Source organism: Vanessa tameamea, chromosome 20 (assembly GCF_037043105.1).
Source record: "Vanessa tameamea isolate UH-Manoa-2023 chromosome 20, ilVanTame1 primary haplotype, whole genome shotgun sequence".
Taxonomy (NCBI): Eukaryota; Metazoa; Arthropoda; class Insecta; order Lepidoptera; family Nymphalidae; genus Vanessa; species Vanessa tameamea.
The window spans coordinates 1,744,754-1,765,710 of NC_087328.1; the positions used below are offsets into that span (position 1 = coordinate 1,744,754).

General features: G+C 32.2%; 1 protein-coding gene across 1 annotated transcript in view; it reads left to right on the top strand.

The window, feature by feature from the left end:
* LOC113403788 (atrial natriuretic peptide receptor 1) overlaps positions 1-20,957 on the top strand; it is a 291,966-nt gene that overhangs the window by 132,608 nt on the left and 138,401 nt on the right. The gene's annotated exons all lie outside the window — the stretch shown is intronic.

The window sequence follows — 20,957 nt, forward strand, 5'->3', positions numbered from 1 at the left end:
ATTTGAAGTTGTTACATCGTGATACAAACATCTGAAGGCAAATTTCTTGTTTATAATATTGGTGTGTTTTCGATCTGTATGAATATAATTGAGCCTGTTCAACAAATCTTCATAATATTAAACTTTGAATAGCTGATGAAATGACTTAAGTTCTAAAGTTATGAGGGCGTATTCTTACTTAGAACAGAAACATAATTATAAGTGGCATTTCTATGCAATATTTTCATCAATTTCTAAAGTGATGAAGGATGAAATGAGATCAGTGGGATGAAAAAAAATACATTAAAATTTTATATTTATATTATAAACGTGAATGTTTCTCTTTACGTTTGAACCGCTGAACAGATTTAGATGAAATTTGGTGTAGAAATAGGTTTAGTCCGGGGGAAGGACACTTAGTACAATCATTTCTTAAGAGAAATATAAAACTCATTATAATTTGATTTTTCATTGACTTAAATAATGTTAGACTTGATTGGTCAAAAATGCACGTTTTACGTTCTTTACGCGAGTAATCAGTTTGCCATCTATATATTTGTTGTTATGATTTCTGAACGTATGAAACCATGGCCAATCGACGCTGAGCTGTCAGTATATGGTCTATTCCAAACACATGAGGACAAAAGCCAAATAAACAAAATTTGACAGCGACGCGATATCATTGGTTAAGAGCTTGATTAATCTATGATATTCATTATGGATTTGCGAAAAGGTGGCGTTTTAAACGTCGATGAAACTGTTATTGGGACTATAGAATTATTTTTTGTACTTAAAGCTCAGCACGAATGAGAATAGGTAGTAGATATTATAAATCCAAAATTGAGTTTGTTTATTACGCGTTCATGTCTAAACTCGATAAATCGTCATAAAATTTAAATACAATTGGTCAATAAAACAGCTAAGGACATACAATACTTAACACCTGAGGCATTGTGTAAGCGTGTAATGTAGGCTGCCTACATACAATCTTATCAATAAGCAGCCCTAGTAAGTAAGTAATTGTTAGGTTCAATTTTAGTTAGACTGAATAAGCTAGTATATTTACAGGCACAAGGGACATCGTAGTTCCCAACATTGGCGATGCAATAAATGGTCGATATTTAGCTCTATATCTATGGAGGTGATATCTACTATAATAAAATAATAAATTCTATAACCGTCACGTCTATAACTAATATGGCAAACTAAAATAAAAAAGTATAATACAAATTTTACTCGAATGAAATAAAACGAATGATAAATTTCATGCCATTTCTATTTTAATCTCATCTGTGCACAGTAGGCATAAAACGTGGAACGACACGGATATTTAGGAGCGACATAATTTTACACATTTAATTTCGTAATGTAACGTCTTTGTATAAGCAGCCTAGTAAAAACGTTTGTAATCTGCAATCATTCTCCTTCGAGGATTGAGATATTTTAGAGTGCTTTTTTAATGACACAGATTACTCATTCTTGATGTTAGGTTTGATTACACTATATTTATAATTTATTTTAACTTGATAATTCATAGAACATATTAATACACCGTCGAGTTTGTTAAACAAATCAATGAAATCGATTTGAAAGGAGTGTGTCAGTGATAATATACTTGTGTCTTAAATAATTAAGACACAAGTATATTAACATTCGAGATCATATCGTTGGCGTCGCATTGACGTTGTTTTATGCCTATTATCGTGTCTATATGTGAAAGTTTATATCTAAATTGGTGGACAAAAAAATACAGAATTTCGTGGCGGGTCTTATCGGTAGAATCTGCATTCCAAACCGGTTGTAGTTGACTGTAACTACAGCCATTCTTATTTGAATATAGTTAAGGCCTTATGTTAACAAATCTTAGTACAATCATTATTATAATTTTACTACAGGCACAAGGGACATCTTAGTTCCTAAGGTTTCATCAATTCATTTCATCAATCAATCATTCCTCATATCACCAGCGCACCACAAGGTGTGTTGGTGATATGATATATGATATTTGTCATAGTACCTAGTGACCTAGTAATGTGTCTGGTGACCACTTAGCAACTAATGGCCCATTTGTGAGTTCATCTACACACAAGACATAAGAAAATGGATGAAGCTTGTCACGGTTTCTGTTCGTCCGAAGGTTGAGGGCATTAATTAATATCCTGTGCACACTCTTCGAAAAATAACCTACCTACTTCCCACTGTCCGTCAACCGATTTCAATAAGTAGTAATTGAGCTTTAGTGTTATAAAGAAAGAAAAAATTAGATATAAGATCATGAAAAAGAAGATTTTATATTAACGTGTATAATAATCTTTTATATATTATGTCGCACTAAGAAATAACTAAAATAAACGAGCCGACTTTATTATCTTGGTGTTATGACAGCTAGGCTTGACACTCGCTAAATGTCATCGTATATATTATGAGCGTAAGCCAATTTTTTTCCCAGTGATTATGGGACGGTAGCTGCGCATAAAAATCAATTATGGTCTCATTTTGAAGAGCTACAGCCGTAGATGTGCAGATTAAAGTGCAAATTAAAGATGATTCTTGATTGCAATCTACTAAATAGATACAATTTAACAAAGAATTAACTTTAGTTTGTTCTAGGTTAGAGAGCGGTGCAGCGGCTGTATAAGAAAAAAAAAATGAAAAACGTAAACAAAATTCATGTAAATTGTTATCGACAACTTCCAATTCTAACTGAAATAATGAAATATACATATGATATTAGAAATTTCATTTAAAATATGTTTCAGAAGAGTGACTTGCAGTTTACAATGAAATTAAATCAAACAAAACCTGTCATAGGTTTCTTTGAATAAAGGCGAAGTTTCGCGGGTGACCCATTTACTGGTCAACATTCGGGCCTATATTTTTAACGACGCGAACTCCACTTTGACAATCTTCTAATTATATAAATACTCATATCTTTTGTAGTATAACCAATTTAGTGACTATGGTGTTGACTGTTCTTCGCCTGTAGTCAATCCTGGGTCATGCTTCAGATGGCCAATAAGTCATGTTTAACATAAAATTACTCGTTTTCTAATAATTGACTTCGTACCTCACTCGTGAAATGTTCATAACCGACTTTCAGTGATTCGATATTTTGATACGTTTATTGTTATTCTGACATTTCACGCTTGTTTCATGAGCTTCAAGTATTTCTTCTTACTGGATATTATTAATTGGTTCTAATTCAGCTAGAAAGATTTGATCTAAACAAACTAATATTTCCAGTTAAATAAAAAATTGGGTGTACCCAAATTTACAATAATGATAAAGTTTAAATTTGACTTATTTTTAACTTTACATTACATTACATTACATTAACAACCTGTAATTTTCCCACCGCTGGGCTAAGGCCTCGTCTGCCTTTGAGGAGAAGGTTATGAGCATATTCCACCACGCTGCTCCAATGCGGGTTGGTGGAATACACATGTGGCAGAAATTTGTTGAAATTAGACACATGCAGGTTTTCTCACGATGTTTTCCTTCACCACCGAGCACGAGATTTTTTTATTTTTTATTTTAAGTGAATATACATTTTATTTATATTGTACTGTATTAAAAACGATGTAACAAAAACCCTATTGGATTTATCCGTACATCGATATTCGTTGTCAACACTTATAGACTTAAAACTATACAATAATAACAAAATAAAATATAAAAGAAACAAAAAGCAGGTACATAGCAAATAAGTAATGTTACAATTAGTTGTTTATTTTTTTCATAAAACAGCGATAAGCGAATTGTCGCTGTGACTATTCATTAACCTGCTCAGAACAACATCGTTTAGTATAGCGTATACAGGTGTATTAATTATTTTATATTTGCAAAATATACATCGAGTTTTTTCTTAATGTTTTTTACATTTAAAAATTAATTAACTAATTAATTAACATTTAAAAGATGAATTAGGTATAAACATAAATTAAGCATATGTAAACTTGCAATGTCAAAAAACCAATAAGGCGTATTAATCAATACAAGATTATTTGATTACAAAAAAACGTGGATTTAATATTTATTGATTCCTAGGCAAGATATATAACAATTTAATAACATTTTACTGACATAAATACATACATACATTTAGGGGATATATTAAGCATATATCCCTTGAATTAAATAAAATTAATTACTAAAAAAAATGTGTGTGTAAGCAATTACATTTTAAAAAAATATTCGTCTCTTTATCGAGACCCATTTTTGCCTCATCGTGTTTTAAATTAAAACTTATCTAAAGAAGTTTCATTTCAAAAAACTGTAAAAAGACATTTAGTAACAAAAACATTATAAGTAAACCATGTACCAAATATAAATGAAAGCTTGCCGGTGAAAGTCAAAATTCAAAAAAGTGTTCAATTTATTGAGTTTTATAATTTATGTTTAGCGACGAATATAACTTCTGCGCATTTTCGATTTGCTTGATTTGTTTTTTTAATATTAATAATAATTAAAACATAAATTAAATGAGTTTATTTTAATGTTTTCGTTTTTTTTTTAAAAGGTTTATATAACTTATTTTTATATTACATTTATATATACCTTTTTGTTATAATTTTTCATTCGAATACCTGGGTACATATCCTAGGTCAGTCAGATAAAAAAAATTGCAATTTCAAAATAATTGTCTGAAGCAGCTATTATTCTGGAAGTTGTGATATGTAATAAAGTTTGTTATAATTTTTCATTCGAATACCTGGGTTCATATCCTAGGTCAGTCAGATAAAAAAAATTGCAATTTCAAAATAATTGTCTGAAGCAGCTATTATTCTGGAAGTTGTGATATGTAATAAAGTTTGTAGTGTGTGCACTCGTGTCACGGAAAGCAAGTATAGTCGTTTCGACGAACTCTTTTCGATCATATAAAATTTGTCATCCCTTCGGATTTTGAGAGTACACCTGTGTATCCTGTATGTATGGCACAAGGTGTGTGCCATAATATATCCAGTGCAGCTAGGTGGTCCCTCACTCTTCTCTGACTCAACAGTCAGGAGGACATCGTCAACAAAAAATCTATAGCATTATACGACAATAGTCAGAATACCCACGTTGCGTCTTCTGGTCCGTGGTCGCCACTCGAGATCGGTCGTTGTGGCGATCTTTGGGGGAGGCCTATGTTCAGCAGTGGACGTCCTACGGCTGAGAGAGAGATAGTCACAATATATTTCTATATATGTTTTATAAAACAGATACAATGTCTTCAATAATGGGATAATTCTATTGAGGTAATTCATAAAATAAAAATGTGACCATCACGAGGCACTTGGTAGATTAAGGAAATAATTAATATGTAAAAAAAAAATGGATTTCAATAATAAATCAAATATATATTTTCATATGTTCTTGAAATTTTTTTTTCTAAATATAATAATAATACTATATTATAACGACAATTTACTTAATAATTTAAAATAAATATTGATGGACAATCTTGAGCTACGTTTTAGTTATAGGTATACAAAAAAATATTATATAATTCATTAAGAACACAATTGACAGTTCAATTTTTACCACCGTATTAACCAAAGATGTATGGCGAAGTTAAAGAAAGGATCCTTTAACTGACATTACTTCCTCGACCGCATCTCATTCATCATCCGCATCAGTTTTCGTTCAACAGCACATGAGATGGGAGGGGCGTGATGGTATAAAGAGCAGCATGCCCTTTGCCATCACGGAATACGAATTGATCTTACTCCAAGGCACGCCAATATTTATCTCATCAAAAAAGTACAGAACCGCTTAGGAAAAATTGTAAAAGTATCCTTAATTTTGTGCAAGTATTTTTAAAAAATATATGTATATATTTTTTCGGATAAACCGTCAGACGAATAACAAATGTTTTAAGTTGCAAATTTTAGACATTGATTCACCGCTGTAATATAACATCTAACTAAATCTTACCCTTATAACTGTTAATAGTGAAACTTTGCTCGATATAATTTGCTCTAATAGAGATTGGCTTGGTAGTATAAATTTTGTTTTGACCTAGTTCCTTAGGCGATCAAGGAACTTAGTGTTCAAAATTCCATTCAAATGGCGTCTGTAATTATTGATAATAGCTATTATACTGTATTAAACATACATAATATTTTAGAGAGAGAGGTTTCTAATGTGATGTCGCACATAAGAAACCTCTACAATTATCAGTGTTGACATAAACACATTTTTTTTTGCGCTTATATTGCAAACGCTGGCTAAACCCTGCGAGATAGATCAATATTATATAATTCAAAATTGTACACCTTAAAAAGGGCTACAAAAAAGTCCGCGATATATATATGTGTAGATCTTTTAGTGATAACTCATAATAACCACATTATTATACTTTTGTTTTTACGAGAAATAATGGCTTATTGACGAACCGATTTTAAGGAAAACAGCACTAATCATTTTCCAATGAATATAGATCATATTGATTGGCCCTGAATGCTGTGAATGGCTGTGAACGTTGTATACAAAGACATTCTTTAGTATATTTTGTATGAGCATTACACCCGTGCGAAGCCGGTTTGGGTCGCTAGTTTAAACATAAATGAATATTTCTAATTAAAACAGAGTCTTCAAATGTGTCATTACAGGATTAGCTAATTGCTGGGACAAAGTTAGGGCTATCTTCTGATTTAAGTAAAAAGGTTTAAAGGTTGGTGAGCACGTGTGGTAGGCAAATACTTGTATATGCACGTTTTCTTCACTACGTAACCAGAGATTAATTACAAACACAAATTAAGTATATTTATATTCAGTCGTACTTTTGAACCCGCAATCTTCTGTTAAGGTTCACGTGTTGTGACCACTGGGTCTAATTCATTGATTCCGAAAATAGATCAGCTATTTCCGTTCCATCCTTCATTGTCTATTATTGACGAAGATAAAATGATCAACCAGCCTTTTGAAACAGCAGAGATAGTTTTAGAAAACACCGATTGACGTTGAAGATTCCGACGGGAGATAATTGCAATAATCTTATCTATTACCCAAGATTAATACTTGGAATATCCTCTATCTGAAACTTTCGAGAATCGATTTAATGAGATCTCAGACTTAACATCCAAAATTGTATCCTTTCACCGTGTTCATTTAATGTACAGTTAACGTAGTTCAAAAGATCTATACCCAACTGAACCATTTTAAGTCAAAATTTCTTTAGACGTGTGTCAAATTTCAAGATTAATTTTGAATGCAACGTCTCTATCTTGTAAAGTTTTTGTGAAAAATTTATAACGCAAACGAGATTCACTTATATTTTTACACGATTTCTCAAATAGGAGTATAATGTTATGGTTTGTATGTATGTGAGTTTATTTATTCCACCATAGCTTTTAAATCACTGAACAGATTTTGATGTATGATGTATATGAGCCTTTACATCATCCCGAGTAACACTGGCTATAAATTCATTTATTTATTTATTCAGGGCAGTTATGTTTTTAATTTAGAAAAAAAAATGTTATAGATTTTTGGTGGTACCCAAACGGGCCTGTACAAAAATAGCCTTTAGCCCTCTAAGAAACTTTTTTATTTGATCATAAATTAAGAGCCTGTAAATATTCCATTGTTGCGCGAAGATCTGAGCAGTTTCTACACCTAAGTCGAAAGTTATGGAGATTATACCACCAAGTCGCTGCAAGTTCGATGCCCATGTGGCAGAATGTTCATCGGCAGCAGGTTTCCTAAGGATTTTTTCATTACAGCTGAGCACGAGATAAACAAAACTTATAACACACGAAAACTATAGTTTAAAAGCCATCAGTCTATATAGCCTACAGCAGCTTATCTACTTATTTTTTCTATTCTTATATCTACTATCAGCACTTAGATCTTAACAAATAATAGTCCAGTTCATTCAGAAAATAATTAAGATTTTAATCTCCACAATTGAGCTTACAAAGGCACGTGTTATTGCAAGTTGAAAATGGAAATAAGATTGTTTTTTTCAAATGAGATAAAGTACAATGCTCGTACTGCCTCGCTATCAATAGACATCCCAAACTGACAAAAACTATAGGGATTTGAAATTCGAAGAGAATCTACGTCTTGTAATGTAAAAAGATTTTTGCGATTTTAGGGTATTCTTTCTATATATCATAACGACCCGTTTAAAGGAGCATTATTTTTATCAAACGAAGACAAATAAATATGATATGGGTTTCGTATGAGATTATCTTACGGTAAATTATTAAAGTAGATCACAGGTCACATAACAGTCACAGATCCAGCGGATAGTTTTAAAATATATGCGGTTTTTTCATATAATAATCTTTCTTCAAAACTCTAATCGGGATCCACTTGAGCTTTTTATGGCGTTCGGTAATGTTTTATTAGCGATATCCGAAATAAAATTAAATAAAGCATAGATTTATGAGTCTTCAAAAGCGCTTAAAGCTTGTTAAGTCGGCCTTCTTTTAAATCAAGTAGGTGGGACTGCTAATATATTTTTTGTAGGAATTGGTGAAAAATATGTCTTTGGAGATATTAAATTATCTGCTATTCTCTTAAAATACTCTTTTTGCTAATAATTATTCTGGTGAAAATAATTTCTTCTTAATTCACGATTACTATATAATTTACTCACAAATTGAAACATTCACAATTTAAATTTTTAACAAGATAAACATTGTACAATAAGATTAGCCGTGAATCTGTGTATTAAGAGTGACTGATACTTAATTGGCCGTTAAGCAACTTGATAATGTCACTAATCACTCATCATAAAAATTCACTTGAATTTTTTTTTCTAACTCGTCAAAATAAGTATCACTTCGATAATTTAGTAACAAATGCCTAATGCACACTTTAAAGTATCGCGACCTATGTTACCGATTTTATCTTCAGCCCCGTCTAGTTTAGCATCATTTATCCGAAGGCTAAAATAATACACGGCAAAATTATTCTCGATTTTCTTATAAAATTTATAATTTATATTTTTGTAACTGTATACAGGTAGATAAATAAGTTTAGTTTAAATTAAAATCTAAGGAATATATTATCGCAGATTCAGTAATATTTGGAATTGGAAATGGATTATGTATATGTTAAACTTAATACAGTTCCCAATATTGGAAAATAACAGATTTAAAATATATATATATATATATATATATATATCCCGCTGAGTTTCTTTCGCCGGTTCTTCTCAGGTCCGAGGTGCTAAATTCCGAACCGGTGGTAGATTTTTGACAATCAATAAGCAAGTGTAAACACTTCTATATTGAATAAAGATTTTTGACTTGACTTTGACTTTGAATAAGGTTAATTATAACAAGATCTTATATCATTCGCCAGTCCCTAACTTACAGTTCAATCTCGAACTCGTTTACCTAATCACAGGTAAGTTTTGTAAAAGTAGGTAATATTAAATTTTACTTACAAACTGATAAGATAGACTTGATAAATAAATTGAAATGAATTTGTAAGAACTTAATTGAACAATATTTTTTGATTAATTCATTAGAAATTAATATTTAATGTATATAATTTTATTCATATAAAAATTAATGGAATATTAATTTTAGAAGTTATTGTTAATAAAATATGAAATAATTTGCAGTATAATCCAGTAGTTTTAAGTTGAAATAAATATTGGACAACATCACATGCATTAGTCTGATCCCAATGTAAGTAGCTAAAGCACTTGTGTTGTGGAAAATCAGAAGTAACGACGGAACCACAAACACCCAGACCCAAGACAATATAGAAAACTAATGAACTTTTTCTACGTCAACTCGGCCGGGGAATCGAACCCGGGACCTCAGAGTGGTGTACCCATGAAAACCGGTGTACACACTACTCGACCACGGAGGTCGTCTAAGGTATTAAAAAATATTTATAAGGGCATTAAAAAAAATCTTAAAATATATTACACAATTATGCGTTAAAGCTTTAACTTTATCCCTGTTAAGTCCGGACGAGTAGCAACTATAAAGGAGAAAAATTACATGAACCCGTCCAAATGAGAAGTCCAATTAAACTGAAAACACTTCACACAATCAATTCACATGTTTAATGGTCAGGGTATCAAAAGATTTTCGTAGGGTTCTCATCTACATATATAAAGAAAAGTATATTATTTTGTAATACACTGAAATTGGTTTCATAAAGAGCTGTTATATAATATGATTAACTAATTCAAAGTATCGGCAGTCAGTAGAAAAACTGACAGTAACATTATTTTCAAAACGAATATATATTTATTGTTACGCTAAAGTAATAAAAAAGAAGTAAATGAAAACGGAAATTCCTTTAGACCGTATGTAAGCATAAAAGCATCTAATGTTGAGAATTAAAAACATGCGAAAACATCCTACAGGTTTTCTACCGCCAAGCAACAATCCCTAGAATTGTTGTAATTAGTGAACTTGTAAGACTACAGACACAAGGACATAACATCTTAGTACATAAAGATGACGTACTGTCGGTGCAAGGAATGGTTGAACGGTGGTGACCTTCAGGTGGCCCATTAAATTAAACCATGGGATTATTAAAGATGGAAACTTAACAAATACTAAAATTAAGTATGACGGGATTCCCCGTGATAGCGATACCGTAACCAGACACGTCGTCTCAAACTTACACCAATAAATGACGTTCTCATCACTAGATGCATGACAGTGATGTTAGATGATAAAATCCTATGCATGACCAAAGCAATAGCAGTTGAAGACGAAGCCTTATATCACTTGATTCGATAAATAACAGGTGTAGTAACAGAGTGAGCCGAGATGGCCCAGTGGTTAGAACGCGTGCATCTTAACCGATGATTTCGGGTTCAAACCCAGGCAGGCACCACTGAATTTTCATGTGCTTAATTTGTGTTTGTAATTCATCTCGTGCTCGGCGGAAAACATCGTGAGGAAACCTGCATGTGTCTAATTCCAACGAAATTCTGCCACATGTGTATTCCACCAACCCGCATTGGAGCAGCGTGGTGGAATATGCTCCATACCTTCTCCTCAACGGGAGAGGAGGCCTTAGCCCAGCAGTGGGAAATTTACAGGCTGATTATGTTTATGTTTATGTATGTAGTAACAGAATACTTAGTTATGATATTATGAACGCATAAAGATAATTTAGGAGTGATTGTAGCTATTAAAATAGTTTAGAGGAAAAATATTTACCTAGCGTACTGCCTTATTCATGTTCGTCTAAATAAGTAATTTGTTTTGGCGTTAAATATTCTTGTATATTATTTAGTAATGCTTTATTAACAGTAGCTTGATCATTGACGAATGAAGTTGTATGTTTGCAGTTGACAAAGTGGGACGGTCAATAGCGATAAACCTGCATATTTCGGCTGAAATTACTAGGTCATCGATGCGTGAGGAGGCCTCTTGTTTTACTTAGTCCTGAGAGGGACGGCAAGAGATATTTATGGCATTTGCGTGCAAAGTACGTATTTTTAGTTAGTCTTGAACTATGTGGGTGTTATAAGAACCAGTTTTGAATTTTTGTTCTGTAATGTTCTGTATCTCAACCTCATAGCTCACAAACTATTTCCTGAGATATTTGGCATCGGGTTCTTGATTGGCCTTAGAAGTCTGCCAAATCATTTCTATGCAGCTTATATACTGCTTCGAATACAAATTAATGGAACAAGACTAATCTAATGATGATGAATTGATCTTTATGATTGCAATTTTGAAAACGTGTCATTTTGGTGTTAATATCATAATGATAACCGTGAGATAATGAGTATCTTAAGACATTAAGAGAAAACTTTTAAATTTTCAACCTTTCTTATTCCGCAGACAAAGGAGTATGATTAGGCACAGTTAAAGTTAATGTGTTAAAGAGGATTAGTAAGAAGGAGAGCATAAACATAATAAAAAAAAAGTAACACACACTACCATGCATTAAAACAGAAACACACAAAATATTGATAGTTTACGTTCATACCGACACGTCATGTCGATGTTTAAAATGAATGACACTTATTGTGTCATTTTTTTTTTGTTATAATGACAAATCACCACCCAGTTGTGCCTCATTTTTCAATCAATTTTGTTGGCAATGAATGACGGTCGAAATTTCCACCAATGAATAACCATTAGTTCCAAAAAAACAACCGAAGGTAATTTCAACTTAATATGGCAGCCCTAGACGCAGTCAAAGGATTCGTCTATTGTTTGAACTGTATATGTGTGGGTCGTCCTTCTCGCTCAAACAAGTGAAGCACTATTTCGGCCAAATAGTACCGGAAATGAATGTGTGTTTGAATACACCAAATACGGGTTAGATCAGTAACTATTCAGCATTTCTAATTAGAGCCATTTAATGGACAAAATTGTTGGAATTGTAAACAAGATTAAAAAAGGGAAATAAGAAAAGGTTTTATATTGGTCATTCAGTTCTCACATCTTGGATCGTTTGCTTTAATTTCTTGATAAATAAATGAGTTTTAGAAGAAGGTGAGGGATGGGGAAGCTTATTCCGCGCAACTGCTTCACCGTAGGTTGTTAGATAATATACGCGTGGCAAAATTGATTTCGATTCATAATGAGGTAATCACAAAGATTACGTATTTGATTATATTTGAAATGTATTCCCAATGCTTATTCAACTCGCATTGGAGTAACGTGGTGTAATGATCGCCTAATTTTCTCCACAAATGCCCTATCCTTTAAATTACAGCAGACATGTTTAGTTTACTTTTCTTTTTAGTAGGTCCAAATTGCAAAAATAAACAATATTCTATGACTTTATACAAGTACTAAAGTATTTTTTGATCATTGATCAGTATGATGTTGATTGTAAAGCTACCACTGTTTTTTCATTGACGGCTTTGCTTATAAATGTAGTACTAAAAACTATGCGATTTTTTGTCTGAGGATATGTACAGTTACATATCGACGAATGGACTAGACACAAATAAAGTCAAATAAAGCGACTTTCATGGAAATTGCAAGTACATTTTCCGTGTTTTACTTCAATTGAATGGTCCCCGCCTCAAAAAAGCCCTGTATATATACAAATGTAATATTTCTATATACTTTTGGAAGATATATTATGTACACTGATAATGACTTTGCTCATTATTATTTTTCTCCGAAACATTGAATGATTTTCATACGAATGAAGCTTTTCATTTAACATTTTATTATTTTAATAATAGTTGTTGTAATCAGCTCGTGATCTGCGGTGAGTTACAACTTCGTTCAAACCGAATTTACTGGGTGGTAGGATTTTGTGCAAACTTGTCTGGGTATATATATTCTACTGCCAGTTCTATCTATAATACTCGATGTTGGTATTGGGCTATAATTTTGTTCCCAAGGTTGGTGGCGCATTGGTGATGATGGTGATCCTTAATTTTTCTTACATTACTATATACAGTGCTAAACACTTACTATCGGGCCTATATATTTGAAATAAAAAAAACATATAGCTATCTAATATCTACTGTATTCAATATTACATTTTGTCCAGCTGTACAGACGAGATTTGTAGTATTTCGCTTTTGTAGTAATATACTGTTCCTCCACCCGACTTGGCGCGGTCGAAATAAGAATTTATATTAGTTAAAAAAACTTGTGTTTGATCGTGGGGCCACTTACCAATCTAAGCCATCCATCCACTTACATACACCCAAAAATCATACACACGTACGAAAGAATCGCTTATAATATTAAAAAAAAAAACTTATTTTATATACTTTGAATATCTATTAATTATCTTAGTAGATTTACTCTATATTTTAATGTAACAGTGGGAATTTTGTTGGCTTATGTAAGACTTTTTTTGCTATAAAATTTTTGTGTACACTATGCTGTATGTTTCCCGAAAATAAAATAAAATAATATATCAATGACCCTAAGTATGATTATGAGTATAAATTAATCAGTGTCATAAATACAAAGATCAAATTATAAATAATGAACAAAATCATACGTTAATAATGGCCTTCTACGTGCATTAAATTATTTCTGGAATGAAACCCTTGTTTACCCGTGCGAAGTCAGGACGGGTAAATAAGGACTCTGAATGTTTCTGCGGTTTCATTAGAGTATAACAAGTTATACAGATCCCAAGCTAGCAACGCTGGCGTCTGTTTAGTACAAATTTGATATTAAAACTATGAAGTATATAATGATATCGAATATTTGATCTATTATTAATTTTGAAGTTTTTCATGTTAAATATTGATTAAACATATGTTTGTATACTGTCAAGGTTAAGAATTCGTCGAAAAAATAGTGGCCAACAGTTCGTCGCTCAATACACGCACACTAGTAAAGTAGTATGACGTTTGGCGAGTATCAATCGTAGCTGTCACGCACACCAACATGAGAAAGTTGTCTAGTATGTTTTATTTTTTTCGTAGTTCTAAATTATCCAAGATGTAAACTTAACTTGACGACCTCCGTGGTCGAGTAGTGTGTACACCGGTTTTCATGGGTACGTCACTTACGGTCCCGGGTTCGATTCACGGCCGAGTCGATGTAGAAAATTAATTAGTTTTCTATGTTGTCTTGGGTCTGGGTGTTTGTGGTACCGTCGTTACTTCTGATTTTCCATAACACAAGTGCTTTAGCTACTTACATTGGGTTCAGAGTAATGGATGTGATGTTGCCAATATTTATTTTATTTATTTATTTAAACTTGGGTGGCGCCCCTTGGGTGTAACACCGAGTCGAATGTCGTGACGGCAATCGACTTGACGCTCTCTTATGCTGTCGTTCAAGCTCTCCGGTCACGCTCTTCATTCCTCTATGTGTGCGTGTCGCATACATATATTGTTACTATACATATTTTAACATTCGCAATTTAAATGTATAAAAAAATAAACATTGTTATTTAATAAAGAAGTATTACTTCAAAAAGGTTTTATTTAATTATAAAATCATTCAATAACTAATTTTGATGTTTCACATTTGCCCGGTCGTCCCATGACTGACACATTTTTTATGCAACAACTAACCTCCCAGAGTCCACATTTTGAGGTATGAGAGTTTAAACACTACCAAATTCCAAGGTTCGGCAAAGTATTAAGGTAGTTGCTACAAAGATTTATCTATAAATCTCTATAAATTAGTTGAATAAACAACGAGCAGCCTATCAATGTGCCACTGCTTGGCAGTCTTCATCTCCCTTTTGAGGAGAAGGCTTGTAGCTTACGCCACCACGATACTCCCACGCAGATTGGTGGCGTCCCAGCAGTGGGATGCTTACAGACGTTTATAATATGAATTAGAGATGTTACGATGTTTAAGCTTAGTATGTCATTTTATTATACTGTATATCGTATGACATATATTAAAAGGTATATGAACTTTATTAAACGTGTTAGGAACTAATTAAAACTTTCTAGGAAGGTGAACTCGTGCTCTCTGCAGCCTCTAGATCCGGCTCTGTCAATTTACAAGAATATCTATAAAACAACTTCAAGCTTCTAAAAAAATCGTTAGTGCGTCAAATTGCAGTCGAATGTTTTTTTTTTTAAATTACGGCTTGAATTTCCGCTTCCAGCATCTCTCCTGATGTAATGGTCTGCCAGTATTATTTGTTTTTATTGCACTGTGAATGTTTATTTTGGGGTGACTTTGTTTTATATTTATTTTCTTAGCTTGACTTGCTTGCTTGACGATATTATGTTTTTCGTTATTTCCGTCATTTTGTCAATATTTTTTTAAGCGCCTGCCTATTTTCCTCCTTTATGTATTTTATATTTGATAAATATATCCCTATTTAATGTATAATTATTATGCTTGTGATCCATTTTCGACCACTGTATGAACACTATTTTTATGGCATCCGTTAGCTGACGGTCTGAAGTACCATCTGCTGATAGACTTTAACTTTTAGGCTGTATATATTATATACATATATAATTGTATTTAACTAAATGTTGGTAAAGAGTAATTACTGAGTTTCTTCTCGGTAGAATCAACATTCCGAACTGGTGGTAGCTTTACCTAATATATAACATACCTAATTTATAACAGTACTCTCTATTGTTGTGTTCCGGTTAGAAGGGTGAGTGAGCCAGTGTAATCACAGGCACAAGGGACATAACATCTTATTTCCCAAGGTTGGTGGCGCATAGGTGATGTAAGGAATGGTTAATATTTGTTAATATTTCTTACAGCGCCTTTGTCTATGGGCGGTGGTGACCACTTACCATCAGGTGGCCCATATGCTCGTCCGCCAACCAATGTAGTTTGAAAAATGACGATTCAAAAGGGCTTGTAAAAGCCTACTTGAATAAAATATATCTTGATTGATCGATTGAGACATTAGCCCCGTATGTAATTTTAATCATTTCTTACATAACCAACCCTTGTGTTTTCCCCGTCTTTAAATTCACCCTTGAAACCGGAACATAACGATACTAGGAAGACGGTAGGGCTTGACGGTAGAATATTTGATGAGAGGTTGGTACCTATTATATCTATATAATATCTATTCATCACAAAGGTCAAAGGTATAGATACCAATACTAAAATACAATAAGAAAATAATATTAACATTCTATCTATGTATTTTGATGACCTCCGTGGTCGAGTAGTTTGTACACCGGTTTTCATGGGTACGCTCCGAGGTCCCGGGTTCGATTCCCGGCCGAGTCGATGTAGAAAATTAATTAGTTTTCTATGTTGTCTTGGGTCTGGGTGTTTGTGGTACCGTCGTTACTTCTGATTTGTCCATAACACAAGTGCTTTAGCTACTTACATTGGGATCAGAGTGATGTATGTGATGTTGTCGAATATTTATGTTCATTTATTTATGTATTACATAAACAGCCTTATGTAAGAGTAATGATATTGCATGCAATAATATTATGATTTCAACAAAGTTTACAGATATTACTCAGTGAACTGCATCTATTTGACCTCCGTTATCAAGATCAACTTACATTGATTTATAATTAACAAAATAATCAACAAATGCACTCTATGAGAATAATTATATAAATATCTGCCTCTGTTTGTGTTCAAGTAAACTTCTTAAGAGAATTTAATGATTTTTTAAATAGTAGTGGACCTGAGGAGGCATGGTCGATTTACGGGTATTTAATGATTATCCCGCCTATGATGGAGAATTACTTGTATAATTTAAAATACGGGTTCAGTACCATTGACTATATAAACGAGAAAAAAGGGCAAAAAAAGTGCGTTTGCTGTATGGGAAGCCCCCGTACTGGTTAGTATTTGTTGTTATAGTGGCTACAGAAATACACAATTGTGAAAATTTCAATTATCTAGCAAATTATCGCAGTTCTTGAGATACAGCCTGGCGACAGACAGACGGACGGACAGAAAGCGAAGTAATAAAGTTAGATGTTAAGTGGTCTCCACCGCCCATAGACATTGGCGCTGTTAGAAATATTAACCATCCCTGTAGTTACACTGGCTCACTCACCCTTCAAACCGGAACACAATAATATCAATTATTGCTGCTTGAAGGTAGAATATCTGATGAGTAGGTGGTATCTAATCCAGACGGATTTGCACAAAGCCCTACCACAAAGTAAATCCAATTGCCACAGGCACTAGGGACACAATATGTAACTTCTCAAGGTTTGTGGCGCATTGGCAATGTAAGGAATAGTTAAAATTGCTTATAGCGTCATTGTCTAAAGGCACTCGTGACTTATCATCAGGCGACCCATTTGCCCATCTACCTTTAATGTAAAAAAAGCAAAATGATAACAACAAAGATCACATGTTATATCGTTATATAACATGAACTAGCACCCCGTCCCGACTTTGTCAGGGAGAGATAAGAATTGAGTCGCTCACACCCACAAAATATTTATTTATTTATTTAGTGTACAGGAAACAAACAGTGAAATAATTACAATAAAATAAAAAATATATAAAACAATTCTTAAACCAAAACAGTTTCCATTTATAAATTAATCATAAGTAATTACAAAACAAGACATTTTTTATATTTAATAGGTGCATGAAATTAAATAATTCATTTATATAATTTAATTTAATATAAATTTAATTTTTATTATCGGTTCAATCGTTTATGGATATTTCAGTTTAATATACGTACATACACGTCCAGATGATTTATATATATTAGGAATACAAATATATCAATAAAATTGACAGTAATAATATTGACTGCCCTCAAATTCTTAAGGGAATAAATTTAATTGTGTCTAGGAAAATATATACACGTAATACAATAATCTTGTTTCACGTCAGACTTATTAAAACTAATCTAGGACAAAATGCTGATCTTTTACGATTAACTTATGGACAGACAGACAGACAGATGAGACATGCAGAATTAAAGATAATTCATAATTATAATTAATCATTATTATATGAACCAATTAAAGAACATTAATTACAAAAAAAATATAATTTATTTAAATATTTTAATTCATTATTATTTATTGCTTTTTATTTTATTTAAAATATTTGTTAGCAATTCGATCAAATTATAAGTGAACTATTTAATTATATTTTTATATTAACATATATATCTAATTCGATTGAGATGTAGTTAAGAATATTTTGTGATATGATTGTTGATTGCTTTCATTAGAATCTGTATTTTAATTATATAAAAAAAACTAATTATATAATTATGATATTGTGAAAATGTGTGGACCTAGTCTTGAAAAATACACTTTATATTGAGTTCGAATCTATTTTTATTGTTACAAATGCGTTTGTGTAGAGACTGCCGATGATATTTAACATATATATAAAACATAATACTTCCAAAACGAAAAAAAATATATTTTCGAATTAATATGTTTTATAAATAATGAACACCAATTGACAGATGATCTGAAAAGCTACTGGATGTCCAAGGCGGAGAACCGGAAGCTTAAGCACACATTAGAATACATTTATTCATTGGATTGGATTATCCAGTGGATTGCCTATTCATTGATTGAAATAAATGTCTAAATTAATAATATCTAGGGGGTCTCCCGCGAAACTTCGCGTTTATTCAAAATATTATTAGGAATTTGAAAATCTATGATAGGTTTTGTTTTGATTTAATTTCATTGTAAACTGCAAGTTAGTCTACATTTGGAGCCAAAATTATGAAACCTCTTTTAAATGACATCTTTAATGTCAAATAGTATACATTAGTTCAGCTAAAATTGAAGTTTATCGGTGACAATTTACTTTAATTTTGTTTACGTTTTTCATTTTTTTTCTTATAGAGCCGTAGTACCGCTCTCTAAAAGGCCGGTACCTTTTTTCGCTATCTAAAATTAATTCTTTGTTAAACTGTAACCATTTAGTATATCGCAGTCAAGATTCCTCTTTAATTTTCTGCACCTCTACGACTGGAGCTCTTCAAAATGTACCACGACCGATTTTTTATGTGTAACTATCGTCCCGAAATGTTTGGGACAAAAATCGGTTTACGCTTTTTAATACATAAAATTGTTCATTAATAACAAGATAATTTCAGCGAACAAGAAAACTTATCTGAATCATTAGATTTGTCGTTTGTAAGTTTGACGAGTGCGATAAATAATTATTATTTTATCTGTGTTTGTTCGAATTTCTAAATTCGAATTATTGAATAAATTCAGACGGATAAAATATTCATATATTGCACTGACACGACCGAAAAAGATTACAAATAAATAAATACTCAAACACAAACAATGCTATTTTACACGTACAAAACAAATCAAAAGAGTTCATAGATGTGACTTCCGAAATTGATAACCGATTGAGATTATATCAGACCTAAGATTATAAGTGGTCTTTTGATAGTTGATTTACGTAGATCAACTAACTACGTAATCAATTTGAGCTTATGCTGCGGGTTACAAAACCATTATCCTACAACGTACAAAGGAATTTTATAAATGGATCGTTTTTGAATCCATCAAACTCAGATAATAAGATGGAGTATTCGATGTCTTTACAGAGGTAGAATGGAAATGGAACTTAAATGGGCTTAGTCTACTCCACTCAACATATATGCTTCCACCAAACAGCAATACATGATAAATAAATCCCCGTTCAATTATAAATACTGGATGATTGTTAATGGAGACTTGCTTCCAACTTACGGTTAGGTTTGGTTAGAGATTTTATAATATAACAGGAATTCACTTCGATTTATTATAAGCAGCATGTTACAGTTCATAGTCTGGTCAGTTTCCAACCCTACAGGATAGATTATAATCTAACGGTATTTTCAGTTTTACGGTTACATATATATATAATACGACGACCTCCGTGGTCGAATGACGACCTCCGTGGTCCAGTAGTTTGTACACCAGTGTTCATGGGCACGCCACTCCGAGGGCCCGGGTTCGATTCCCAGCCGAGTTGATGTAGAAAAAGTTAATTGGTTTTCTACGTTGTCTTGGGTCTGGGTGTTTGTGGTACCGTCGTTACTTCTGATTTTCCATAACACAAATGCTTTAGCTACTTACATTGGGATTAGAGTAATGTATGTGATGTTGTCCAATATATTTATATATTTATATCATCAAGTAATTGGAATTAAACCAGCTGTATATAATATGATAAAATATATTTATTTATTCCACCTATATATATATTATCTTTAATTTTACTTTCAAAGTCCAATAGCGACGTCTAACGCCATTTTTTTTCCCTATAAATAATGTATACCATAGGTTATTCAAGCTATCCACCAATGATATCGCGTCTATTTGATGTCACATGTTATTTATTTGTCTTTACTCAACGTGGTTGGAATCGGCTATAGATTCGAACGCATTCTATATTTGATTTAATATTTTGTTTATTTTTTTTCGCATCAAATAAATAAAGTATCCTGTGTTCATCCTATAATTGTAACACACTAAACTAATAAAAAGGTTTCATATGAATCAAATCTAATAAACTGCTTATAAATATATACCTCTATATAATATTGATTTAATATTAGCAAAGATATACTTTGATACGATTATATACGTAAGATAATATTTTATTGTTCGGGTAATTATGATGGAACTTGTCTAATTACAGATAGCTTATAATATCTCAATACAA